This window comes from Anolis sagrei, chromosome 3 (genome assembly GCF_037176765.1).
Source record: "Anolis sagrei isolate rAnoSag1 chromosome 3, rAnoSag1.mat, whole genome shotgun sequence".
Classification (NCBI taxonomy): domain Eukaryota; kingdom Metazoa; phylum Chordata; class Lepidosauria; order Squamata; family Dactyloidae; genus Anolis; species Anolis sagrei.
In genome coordinates, this window is record NC_090023.1 from 92,804,856 (window position 1) to 92,817,860 (window position 13,005).

At 39.4% G+C, this 13,005-nt stretch overlaps 1 protein-coding gene across 3 annotated transcripts in view; it reads left to right on the top strand.

Moving 5' to 3' along the window:
* ARHGAP6 (Rho GTPase activating protein 6) overlaps positions 1–13,005 on the top strand; it is a 239,808-nt gene that overhangs the window by 162,871 nt on the left and 63,932 nt on the right. The window lies entirely within an intron of this gene.

Sequence of the window (13,005 nt, forward strand, 5' to 3'; positions counted from 1 at the left end):
CAATCATTCACTTACTCCCACTCGGTCACCCATCCATTCGATGACCATCCCCTTTCCAGAAACACCACTTCAAGAGTGTGTGTGATTATAAATGAGAGGGAGGATCTTTGGTGGATGGGTGACTGGGCAGGTGGATGGATGGGTTTCTTCCTCACATATCATTCATACTCCCTCTTTTTTCCAAAAAGAAGGGGGGGAAGTGCTACTATTATGTGATGAAATATGGTAGTTGCTAAAGGTCACCCTGAATAAAAATGATGTTTGCCTGTTAGTAGGAGAACAAGGAGAGAACCAGCTTAGCTTCTTGGAAGGGAGTTTCATACATGGGAACTGTCATGGAGAAAGTTTGTCTATTCAACCTCACTAGGTTTGACTGTGACAGTGACTATTCTACAGATAATGAGCACTTTTAATTAAACCTGGAAATAGCTACACTTATTCCCTTAAGTTACGATAGTAGCTGGTTAAGTGTTATCCCTGGAACCATGTGTCCTGCACAGCCTAGTTGCATCACATGGGACCTGTGGAATTTTGTAAGCCCTAATGTTACAGGATATAATGGAGGAATGCATCATTATGGCCAATCTGATATCTTCAGGAAATAGATACAGATAGAACATTAGCTTTATCTTAGCAGATACGTTCCCACCATTGCTAAAACCTGGGTATATACGCTAGTGGCTGAATCCAGGAGACGATCAAACTGAATCTGAATGTTTAGGTAAAATGCAACCTATTCTAACACAGGTTGAACCCCTGTTTCCTAATTTGCCTTTTGACTAATCAGAATTACCTTGCCTGAGTTACCCTTCAGTGTATTTACCCTCATCCAGTCCACTGAAGATAAATATTAACTTGAAATCAAAACAGTTTATTGTTGATACAATGATGGATAAAGCATGAGCTGTAGCAATAAGAACAATGTTTCCTGTCTATTCTATAGCATGAATCCTCCACTAGGGGCCCTGCCAGACAGGCCCTATATCCCAGGATCTGATCTCGGGTTTTCTGCTTTAAACTGGATTATATGAGTCCATACTGCTAGATAATCTGGGATAAACAGAAAATCTGGGATCGGATCCTGGGATACAGTATAGGGCCAATCTGGAAGGGCCCTTAGGTGTCTAAAGCAGCTTCTGTTCCTCAACCAGGCCTGACATCATACTGAGATAGATAGAAACAAACTGTGTCATCCAGGAGCCTTGAAAACTTGGAAACTAGCTGGTTGTTATTAATATGGTGGAATTCAGCAAGAGACTTTTGAACAACTATCTCATCACTCCTCTTTTCAATAATCTTAGAACTGTTTCTGGCTGCAAATAGGAATTGTCAGCTCCCAGTACCTTTTACTCAGCCAGACCCCCCAGAGACTACTACTATAAGCCAAATATGGGGAATGGCTGTAACACAGAGATGCTGTATGGCACGTATTTTACAATGATCTTATCCATTAGTTATAACAATAAGAAAGCATTTTAACTTTAAATAACTGAATCCCGCTCCCAATTCTATTAACTTTCCTTTTCTATGTAGACTTCATAACACTTACTGTACATGTGCATAAGGCTTTGGGGACAAAATTATGGATTATGATATGAGCCATGGAAAAGTCAAGGGTCATTCCACAAAGAGGGAAACCCTTGATGGGCCAACTGGCCCTGGTTGTCACCACCTCAATTTCCTTGCCCAAGGATTCAAAAAGGCCAAAAGTAGTGCCATAGCACAGAGAGGAGAGGATTTTGCCATTCTACTCAGAGAAGGAATAGGTTCCCATTATAACAGAAAATCTAATTATAATGGAGGTTTTGTCTATGTTTATTAATGTTGATATTATGGCAAGGGCAGGCATGAGTTGGCTATGATTGGTCGATGCGTCACCATGGTTATTCTTTGACTAAAATTTCAAGACTTATACTTGAGTATAATAATTGAGTATATAGGGTAATACTTCTTTCCTTCTTTAACTCCTCTATTCCTTTCCCCATTTTGGTTTTGTTCAGAATGTGATAACTGCCCCTCTTTCTGTCCCTCACATACAACATTTGCATCAAAGGCGTCTCTAGAACTCCCACCTTTTCAGTTCTGACTTGCTTTCATGCTCTGTATTTGAGGCGGGGGGGGGGGAGGTTTGCCTACTTCTTCTGCTCTTGGTCTAGAAGAAACACACAGAACATTCATGGATTTAGGGAGATTTAGGGATATAAAGTAGACACCATGCATGGCTTAGAGCAGGGGTCCCCAAACTACGGCCTGGCCTGGCCTGGCCACGCCCACCCGGCGCCGCTCCGCCAATCGTGGGAACGCTCTGCTCTGGCCGCTCCTCTTGTGTGGGAGGGAGAAGCCTCCCAGGTGGGTCCTCTGGAGAGCAGAGCAGCCGGAGCAGAGGGTTCCCTCCCGCTATTGGCGGAGCGGCGCCGGGTGGGCGTGGCCAGGGAACGCTGCCGTTCCCTGGCCATGCCCACCCGGCGCCACTCCGCCAATATCAGGAACCCTCTGCTCCGGCCGCTCTGCTCTCCGCGGCCACAAGGCGCCTCCCACTCCACTCCTAGCCGCGCCGGGAGAACAAGCCCTGCAGCCCCGCTCTGAAAAGGTTTGACACATTTGGGCAAGTTTGGTCCAGATCCACCATTGTATGAGTTCACAGCAATCTCTGGATTCTATTTCCCCCAAACTCCACCAGTGTTAAATTTGGGCATATGGAATATTAGTGCCAAGTTTGGTCCAGATCTATCATTGAGTCCACAGTGATTTATGGAGGCAGGTAACTACAACTCCAAAACCAAAGGACACTGCCCAACAAACCCTTCCAGTATTTTCTGTTGGTCATAGGAGAACTGTGTGCCAAGTTTGGTTCAATTCCATCGTTGATGGGGTTCAGAATGCTCTTTGATTGTAGGTGAACTATAAATCCCAGCAACTACAACTCCCAAATGTCAAGATTCTATTTTCCCCCAAACTCCACCAGTGTTCACATTTGGGCATATTGAGTATTTGTGCCAAGTTTGATCCCGATCCATCATTGTTTGAGTCCACAATGATCTCTGAATGTAGGTGAACTACAACTCCAAAACGAAAGGACACTGCCCACCAAACCCTTCCAGTATTTTCAGTTGGTCATGGGAGAAATGTGTGCCAAGTTTGGTTCAATTCCATTGTTGGTGGGGTTCAGAATGCTCTTTGATTGTAGGTGAACTATAAATCCCAGCAACTACAACTCCCAAATGACAAAATCAATTTTTTGAGTGAAGAACATACATTTGGTTGTTAGGTGTCTTGTGTCCAAAATTGGTGTCAATTCGTCCAATAGTTTTTGAGTTCTGTTAATCCCACAAACGAACATTACATTTTTATTTATATAGAAATGTGGGTTTTTTGTTTTGTGATTTTTTTTTGGGGGGGGGGGGTTGCACTGCAAATAATATATGTGCAGAATGCATAGGAATTCATTCATGTTTTTTTCAAAACATAATCCGGCCCTCCAACAGTTTGCGGGACTGTGACCCGGCCCTCTGTTCAAAAAGTTTGGGGACCCCTGGCTTAGAGCAGATAAAAACATAACACTGGTCCTGTTCACACCATCGTCTTCAATGTGGTTTGGTACATACTAGTTCTCCTTATAAATAGCAGGGAAATGACCTCAAAACTGTAGATTTGAAATTCATCTAGAGTGCTGCAAATAGGGAAGGAATAGCAGTTCTGTGAATTCTGTGACTTGAGATCTGATTAAAACTATTGCCAAAATTCAGTTGAGTACTTATGCTGATGCCAAGTAGATGATGGAAGAGAGGATTTTCCTGCACAGCTTCAATATTTATTCTGGAGTGCTGACAAATACTTCATGAAAGTGTTTTGAGGACATGAAGTGGGGAAAAGGGAGAGAAGAAGAACATCTCATGGACATTGCACAGGGAGGGAATCACACCAGTTTTTTGTGTTCTGGGAGACCTTCTTCCATCTGCTTAAGTACCCAATTGGATCCTACGCTATATATGTATATGTGTGGGAGGCTCATACACCATATTGCACATATTAACAGTCCTGGTGCAGCATAAATGCATTTTAAAGGAGAGAAAACTGGCTGCTATTAGTGCATTGGAGGTTGCATTGATGTTCAAAAAGGTTCAGATTTTCCATCTTGAGGTGCCTAAAGGCCATTTTAAGTAATATTTTAAAATGTCAAAGTTTCCATAACCATACTCTTTTCAAATTTCATTATATGTAAAAATGTTGAAATGTTACCCTTTTCAGGGCCTGTAATTTACATGAAACCATGTAAATGTTTTGGATGTTTATACTGATGTAAATCAGATAAATATGCTTACTTGTTTACATTGAAAATAAAAATGTCCATTTTGGTTCCTTTTATGCAGACATAATGTTGAAAAGTATATGCCAATGCTTGTTCTTTCCCCCCTGTTTAAAAAGTACCACTAAAGCAAGAAACACAAGTCATATTATGACATAAACTTATAATTTCAAGTACTTGAAAGACTTCAGTAATTAGATGCCATGAAAACTTCCTTTACTAAGCTAGAATGATGTATATGAATAGCATTTAAGTTGGAAAATGGTTAGTTATGGTAAAAACAGAAAAAAAAATGCTTGTCTGTATTCCTTCAATTGCACAGTCAGCCAAAAACAAAACAAAACGCCAAAACCATCTAGCAAAGGTGAAAAAATAGTACCATAGCTTATCATATAAAATATAAATATTGAGTAGGAAATCCTTGGTTCTTTAGGATAATGAATGAACACAAGAAAAGCATGTATGGTTAGGCAGATAAGACCTACCTATACCTGCATTCTGATCATACAGGGACTAACTGCATACCTATGGGAAACCCACAACTATTGCACAATGATAACAACAGCCTTCCATTTGTGCTCCTCAGTTGCTGGTCCAGTGGGCCCTTGGTATCTACTGAGCACCCAAGACCCACTATAGATACCAAAATCTGTGAATGCTGGAGCCTCATTATGTACAATGGTGTAGTGAAATTGTATTCTTCATATAAAATGACAAATTCAGGATTTACTTTTAGATGGCGAATCTATAGATACAAAATCTATGTATATAGAGGTTCACTGTATTCAGAGAAACTTCAGCCTTCTCTTTCTTCTTGGTTACTGCATTTCATTGGACTGGACTGGGTATGGGCCTGAGGAGAGATCCTGGGTCGATGCTTGTGATTTACATGCTCCTGACCTTGTTGCTCGCTTTCATCGGGCTTTCCCTGCAAAACCCCGGCCTCGGGGCGGGCCGAGGGGGGGCGGCGAAGGGGGGATAGTGTTGGGGTTCAGCCTGATCTGTGTGAACCTGATTTTCTGATAGTATTTCCAACTGAGCAAGCTCTCCCTGGCAGTGTGGAAACTGTTGTTGATGCTGAGATCAACGGCGAGGAAAGTGAAACTGAACAGCCGGAGGAAAATGTTTTGGAATACAGCCGTGATAGCTCTCCACCTGGGTTTTTTAATGAGGACCAAAGAGAACAGATAGTTAGAGACAGGAATGATTCACAGTTTCTACGAAGGTCAAATAGATTACAGGAGAGACAGGCCCAGGCTTCAAAGTCAAGGGGCGTTTCACGGAATAGCTTCTTTGGTTTAAGGGGCCTCCTGCCGGGTGTCTCTAGATCAAGCAACATTTGGGACTGTGGCTGTGCCTTGGCAGAATTCCTGTGTTCCATGTCCAGTAATCCCAGAGGCTTCTAGTTTTCAAGTTCATGGTTAGCAAGAGGCTAACAGGTTCCTGGTTCTTGTATTGTGGCTTTTGGAATTTTGCTCAAGTTCAGAGATTTTCCTGACTGCTGTGTTTCTATTGTGGCTTTTTGACTTTGCATTTACCTTTCTTTTGTGACCAATTTTTCATCAATAAACAAGGATTGTTTTTCCTACAGTCCAGTGTGGTGGATTTAATCTTATGGTCTCGTTTCTTGATCTGGGATGCAACAGTCTTCATCCACTGGCTACACTGTGTGCTAGTTGTCTCATCTGCCAGAAGTACATTGGGGCGATGAATCAAGGATGCAACCATTATGCGAGCAAAGCAAAAATACCTATTTTCAGACCAAAAAAATGGGAGTGCACCTATTATGTCATGGTGACTATTATACGATGAAATATGGTATTCATGCTTGGAGGATTAGCTTCTAGCAAAGTTTGGCAAGACAACTGAATTGAAAAACAACCTGGATTTTTTATCAAGTCACAGCACAGAGCAGCAAATGCTGTTTTACTCTCAAAGAATTCTAAACAACTTCCTTTACTTTGCATTCATGTTGGATCAGATTTCTTATTTGTTCATGTTGATTTTCATTATCTAAGATCCACATTTTGCTTTCCATTATCAGGGAGTTTTGATTCATGGAAAGAGAGAGACTAGTACTCTTTCTATGAGCTTAGCCTTCTTTTAGAGGTCATGTTATACATTTAGTTTTTCTTATGCAAACTGAGCAAAAAGTTGGGATTCAAGCAATTGATCCTTTCTTGAAAAATGAGAAGAAAATCATTCGAACTAGTGTTTATCTGACACTGTTTCAAAGCTTTCTGATAAGCTCATGTAGCTTCTGATAGTTATTTAAAGATTATTCCTTTTTAAGCATCAAGCTCACTGCAGCTATTGCAGTATATTGAAGGAAGGATGCGGTTTTTAAAGGAAAAAATGTTATGCTCATGTCTAAGGCAATCAGCTTGCCAGGCTCAAAAGATAGGCAATATTGAGTGCAAGTTGTTTTGGTTTCAAGAGGGGGGAAATTACTCAAAAGGTTGGAAAAAAACATAAAATCACATACATGTGAGATGTCTACTATTATAAGAGGAACAAATTGTGTTTTTAGCAGCTAGCATCATCTCATTACCTTCTGGCCAATAAGAAATATTGGCATATATAGTCAAAGGGCATGGACATGCTCAGTTTGCACGGTTTCCTGTTACCCAAATAAGGGGGTACCATACAAAAACACCTTCTGTCTATGCATAGACAAGCCCAGGGAACTGAACAATTTTGAGAGCAAAGGGCTGTTTGGGGTTGGTAATCTACAAAATCTTTTCTTAACCAGGCAGGCATAGAAAAATGGACGTTGAAAGTTTAAGTTTTCAATGTAAGCCTCTCAGAAAGAAGGTTCAATTAATGCAGATAAAATAGCATTTCTGGATGTTTAAAGTCCTGTTAGTCCCGCCTCCTTCCAAACTCTCAATAAAAGCTGCAGACAATCTCTGAGAAATTTAATTGCTAGCCACCTTTTCATAATCTTGTCTCTTATCAGAATTGAAAGAGCTGGAAGCTGACCTCTGCAGTGCTGTTTCTCAAGGTTTATTTTTCCTGTTTGCTTAGGTCTTGAGAACCTCTCAGTCGCACTCCATGCATTGAGATGTAGAGCCAAATTTCACTATGTTCAGCCATTTTTAGCTTTCAAGATTTATTCCATTTAAGAGAAGATGGAGCTATTAGAGCTGCAGAATAATAACATGAAGGACTCGTGCAATTTTTCACTGTCTCTCTAGGTTTGGGCAAATTTAGGTGCATCAAAAAGAAAAAAAAGAGATAGGAAGTGGCAGAAACCTTAGCAGTAGCAAACAAACAAGTAGGTAAAAGCTAGGAAAAGCTACCTTTTTAGTTGAAGAATGTAGAAGAACAGGAGGCATCCATATGGAAAGGAAGAGATTTTGAAATATGAAAGAAATTAAGAAGAAAAACGCAACCATGTGATTACATGGTGCAAATTCAACACTATGCTATAGTTTGGGGAAAAGAAAGGAATGGGGAAGAGAATTGAAGAAAAGGTCAAGTGGCACAGTGGCTCTTGGGGAAAATTTGAGAAGGAGAAGCAGTTCAAGGACATTTACAATCATAGTTGAAAATAAATTTGTTATCTTAATATGCTGCTCAGATAAGAATTTCTATCACTTTACTTGATAACAAGATGAGTACTTTCTGAAGGCACTGGATTATCCAGGAGACTGAAGAGAGGATCTGGCAAGTCTGGCAAATTAGAAGACTTGGAACACATGCATGCTATGCTAATGAGCAGAGTATAAACAGACTTTGCACTTCACTTACATTGACAATGAGCATATGCCATGACTCTTCCCTGCATGATGTGGTGTTAACATATTATTCTATGGACTTGATGAGGCGGAGTATTTCAGTGTGGAAAGGGAAATCCTCTTGGATCGTTAAACCACAAAACCCTATCAATTGCAACATTTGTTGCATGGCAAACTCTGAACATTCCCATTGGCTTCATAATTCTAAACAAGAACACAATTTTAAATTTACAAAACTGGTATTATGTGGACATCTTATTTTGTATACAAAAAGTATTTGGCACACCTAAAATAGTGTATTTTAATCTATTATCTGGAATTCTCTTTCTATATTTATTTGAAAGAGGCATTGCATTTTCAGATCTGTTTTGGCTGCACAAGTAGAATACATTTATGAGCCAATGTAGCGTACAGGCACACAGGCACATTCCATTGAGCTGAGCTTACTGGCTGGAAGCAATCTTTTCCAACTGTTTGTGCACAATTGATTCTATAGCATGTAATTTCCCTAAACTGGTGATTTGACTAGATAAGGAGTTATGATATATAACCATACAAAACATCCAGTTGCAAGGTTGAAATCAAGAATATATATAAGAGTAAATAAGAGTGAACTCTGATTTTTTTAAAAAACATATACACATACATTAGACAGCAAAAACATTTGTATGCTAGAGTGGGGTATGAGTTTATGCAATAACCAAAATTCCAGTGGTCTTACTGAAGTGTAAGGTGTGAAGTCTTGGTTTTGCCTTCTCCTCCTTAGCTTTAGTTCACCCCTGTTTATTAGCCTTCCCAATGGTATAGACATTCCTTTGTATTAGTTTCTGAGTGGGGCTTAAAACACTCCTCAGAGGCCTGCCTCAATTGGTTTGTTCCATTTCCCCACAGAGATTTTTGCTGGATTCTTCTTCTCTGAAGTAGAGCCTTAGAGGCCTGGATATTGTCTGGGATCTTAGGCCTAGCAATTCAAAATAGGCATTCTTAGCACTTTCTTTTGCTGCTGTATTTAGCAGCATTTTATACACCAGTCCAAAGAACAACAGAAGATTTTGGTCCGTCTAAGCTTCACAGGAAAGAAGATTAAGGCAGTTTATAACCATTGCTTTGCATCAGAGGCAAAAGAGACTTTCAAAGACCCCAGAAAGATGCCTGTGACCAGCAAGTTCTCCTTTTGTAATGCATTGTTTTAAGTTATTCTATAATAGTCCTGGGTGGAGTTAACCCTTTATTCACCTTGTTTCAGTAAACTCATTTGGTTATATTTTCACCTTGCCTCAAAGTACCTGTCTTCTAAACCTTAACAGAAGGTATCAGATAGCCCCCGTGTAAAGCCAGACAATATAGTTTTCCCAAAGGCTTGGGCGTGCCATCACATAAGGAATATAATACACTCAATTATGTGTTCATATATAATTAAAATAATTTTATATTCAAATATTTTTAGAACACATAAACAATAAAACTTGAGTTACCTCCTCATGGGCTACAAATCAGGTCAACCCAGAAAAAAGAATTGGAGAAATTCAGAAATTTACTCCAGCTTTCACTGGGCGGTAGCATACCATTACAGAAACAAAATGTAGAAGAAAGGGAATAAAATATCTCTGTGCTTTGTTCATATCACAGTATATATTGTCTTGGGTCTCAAATAGGAAGAAATCCAGGGAAACAAGCAAACAAACAAATGTGTTTTTGTTTTGTTTAACTTTAAAAAACACCACTACAGCAATGCACTTGTACTCCATAATTCCCATATAGATTTCTGGTCAAAAAAATCTTCCAGGTTACAGAAAAAAATCCAATAGCAGTATGCAGATATTTTGTGTTCTCTTTGACTTGTGTTAAAAGAGAAGTGGGAATCAAGCTGCCTCCTGTCCTGGTGTATCCAATGGAAGTTACAGTCCAGTGATGTGTGGAGAGCACCACTGCATAAAACTTTGGATTTTTTTTTGAAGCACTTCTCTTGCTCTAGTCAAATTTGGTGCTACATAAAATGCTGATTCTTCCTCTTGTTGATGTCAGTGGATAACCCTTATTTATGACCTGTATTGAGTCAGAGGGAAAAAAGTCTAAAATTATTTAAAAGTTTAGGGGTGAAAATCATGCTTTCTGCCAATGTTGTTGGACTTCCAGCAAATAGCCAATGGCAAAGAATGTTGGAACCTTCTGTGACTTGGGGACTTGATTATTCCCTCTCCCAGTAGAAAGAAATGAAGTCAGTTGATGTCTGTGAGTGAAATATCATACCAGATGTGAATTCTGAGAGAAAAGGCATTAACTACACTAACTAAAGACAAGTGTTAAAAATACATGGGCTTGTTAACAATTAAGGATAGTTTAGGTGTGGATATTACTCAGCGCTATTTATTTAACAAATTGACAAGGGGAAAATATTAATAATATTTAATTAGATATATGTTCAAGACAAACACAATATATTTTATACTCTGAAAATCTGAGCTCATGTCAGTAGGCAAGCTTAAATAGTTGTTTCAGTTTGCTTGCTGTTTAATGTTATAAATGAACTTCGAGAAGTATACAGATTCATTAGCTTAATAATAGATACTCGGTTTTGGTAGTTAATTGTCTGAAATTTGAACTCCCTCTTGAAGTCTTGTTGCTTCTCCCTGAAAGGCTACATTTTAATTGGTTTCTAGTTATTTCATGACTGTTTGAAAACTGCTTTTACCTATTGTACATTACCCCGGGAGGACCTGGTGGACCAAATGACAATAAATACATTCCTTAAACAAATAGGTTGGTAAATACACATGACAGATCTTTATTGATAATGGCACCGCAGCTCATTCTCTGGCGAGCTTCCGATGTACAGCTAAGATTAATATTTTGTGTGGCTTTGATCCATAAAATTGGAGATACCATATCTGGCTGTTTTAACTATCCTCAGCTCTTAAAATACTTTAAGGAAATCATGTTGAAATAATGTTTTATCTTTTTATGTCTTTTTAGTTTAAAAATATTTAGTGCATCACCTGAAAGGCACTGGTTGACTGAGAAGCCATAAATACATTCTATAAATAGTTTTTCATTTAGGTTTTGCAACTCTGTCCTCTCATCAATCTCAAAACAGGGGAATTTTTAATGAAATTGGAATGCTTGTGTGGAAGAAGAATGGGAGAAAACACTTTCTTAGCACTAATTCTGAACTCAATGGAAAATAGGAATTGGAGTAGATAACTTCAAGAAGATTGGAGGAAATTGTCCTAATATTTGATGAGTACAGGACTTTCCCTTTTGCTAGGAAATTCTAATCACCTTGTTGATATTTAAGATTGTGAGCATTGTAACACATGTAGGAAAGATTGTAAAGAATTTGGCTGCACCTTCATCTAAAGACACAATCTGCATTACAAGCAAAATGGCTACAAATTAATCTAAATGAGCCACATTTCTGTCAAAGCTTTTAAGAAAACCAGGATACCTTTTTGACAGGAAAAGAGGTGAACAACAGCTCCTACCACATATTTTGGAATCCCAAATTTTCCTTCTAACAGTTTTTAATTCCTTAGATACTATGCTTATTGGACCAGGTGAGTTCTCTTGAACTCAGCACTGAACTTTGAGGCCCAGGTATCGGTGGTGGCTAGAAGGGCCTTTGCACAATTAAAACTAATGTGCCAACTGCACCCATTCCTTGAGAAGCCAGATCTGGCCACAGTGGTACAGACCTTAGTTACATCCCATCTGGATTACTGTAACATGCTCTACATGGGGCTGCCTTTGAAGGGTGGACATTCCATAAATATATCAACCCCACTTACCTAGTTTCCAACAGACCTCGCAACCTCTGAGAATGCCTGCCATAAATGTGGGCGAAATGTCAGGAGAGAATAATTCTGGAACATGGCCATACAGCTTGGAAAACCCACAGCAACCCAGTGATTCTGGCCATGAAAGCCTTCAATGACACATTAAAGATGAGAAGATGAGTGGTTTGCTTGCTTGACCTTTCTCTCTCGCTCTCTCTCTAGCTAAGGTCATTGTTCTAATTATCAGTGAATACCTTAAATTGACTCTATTGTTAAATTCCAGTTATTGTTTCCATTGTGGAAAATAGTTGTCAGTGTTTCTGCTTGATTTTCCCCTTTTTATCTCTCTGAAATGGGACCAAGAAGAAAAGCAGTTACTAGCATTGCCTGCTGTGACATTGTGGGAAATGTTGATTGAAAGATGCAATTATCAAAGCAGAGATTATTTTGGAGATAGAGGCTGTGTGGAGAGCTCTAATCCAATAGCATTCTGTTTTATGCAGTGAAAATTCAGATGCCTCTGAAAGTTTATGTCTTTTCTCCTATATTTGAGGACTGTAAAGCAAACCTTTGTTTGCCCTTCTTATCTGGTATGCGGAGATATATCTTTGAACACAGCTTTTGAGCTGTCATGGCTTTTAGAAGATATATTCATGGGTGGAACTAGGATGGAGCAAGCAATAAACAGCTTTACTTGGTGGAAGAAAAAGAGGGGGCGTTGTGGCTCCAGTATTGTTTGGAGGCACCGGTGGCCCATTTACATGTAAACACAGAAACAAATCCTGATACAGTGCCATTTTATACTCTATATAATATTTGAAGAGCAATCACATGTCTGAAAGCAGGTACTGCTGGAAATTGTGAAGCAGTTATAGTCCTGGTCCGTGACTGCATCTGGTCCCTGCTGTTCTCCAGAAAGTTTCCCAGAAAGAAAGAAAGGTCAATGAGCTCATCTCTGCAAGGAAGAGCTAAAGCACTGTTTTTTAAGGGGTTATAATGGGGAAGAGTAAATGGGATTACTACTCTTAAAATATCTCCATGTACGCAAATACATAAAGTGATAGGTATCTAAATAAGGGAGAAGAAAGAGAACACAACTGAAAAAGGAAAGGGGTACCCTATGTGAAGGCAGTTGCTAGGGGCAGAGAGGGAAGCGCTCCCACACCATTATCTTTCTCTTGTCCAA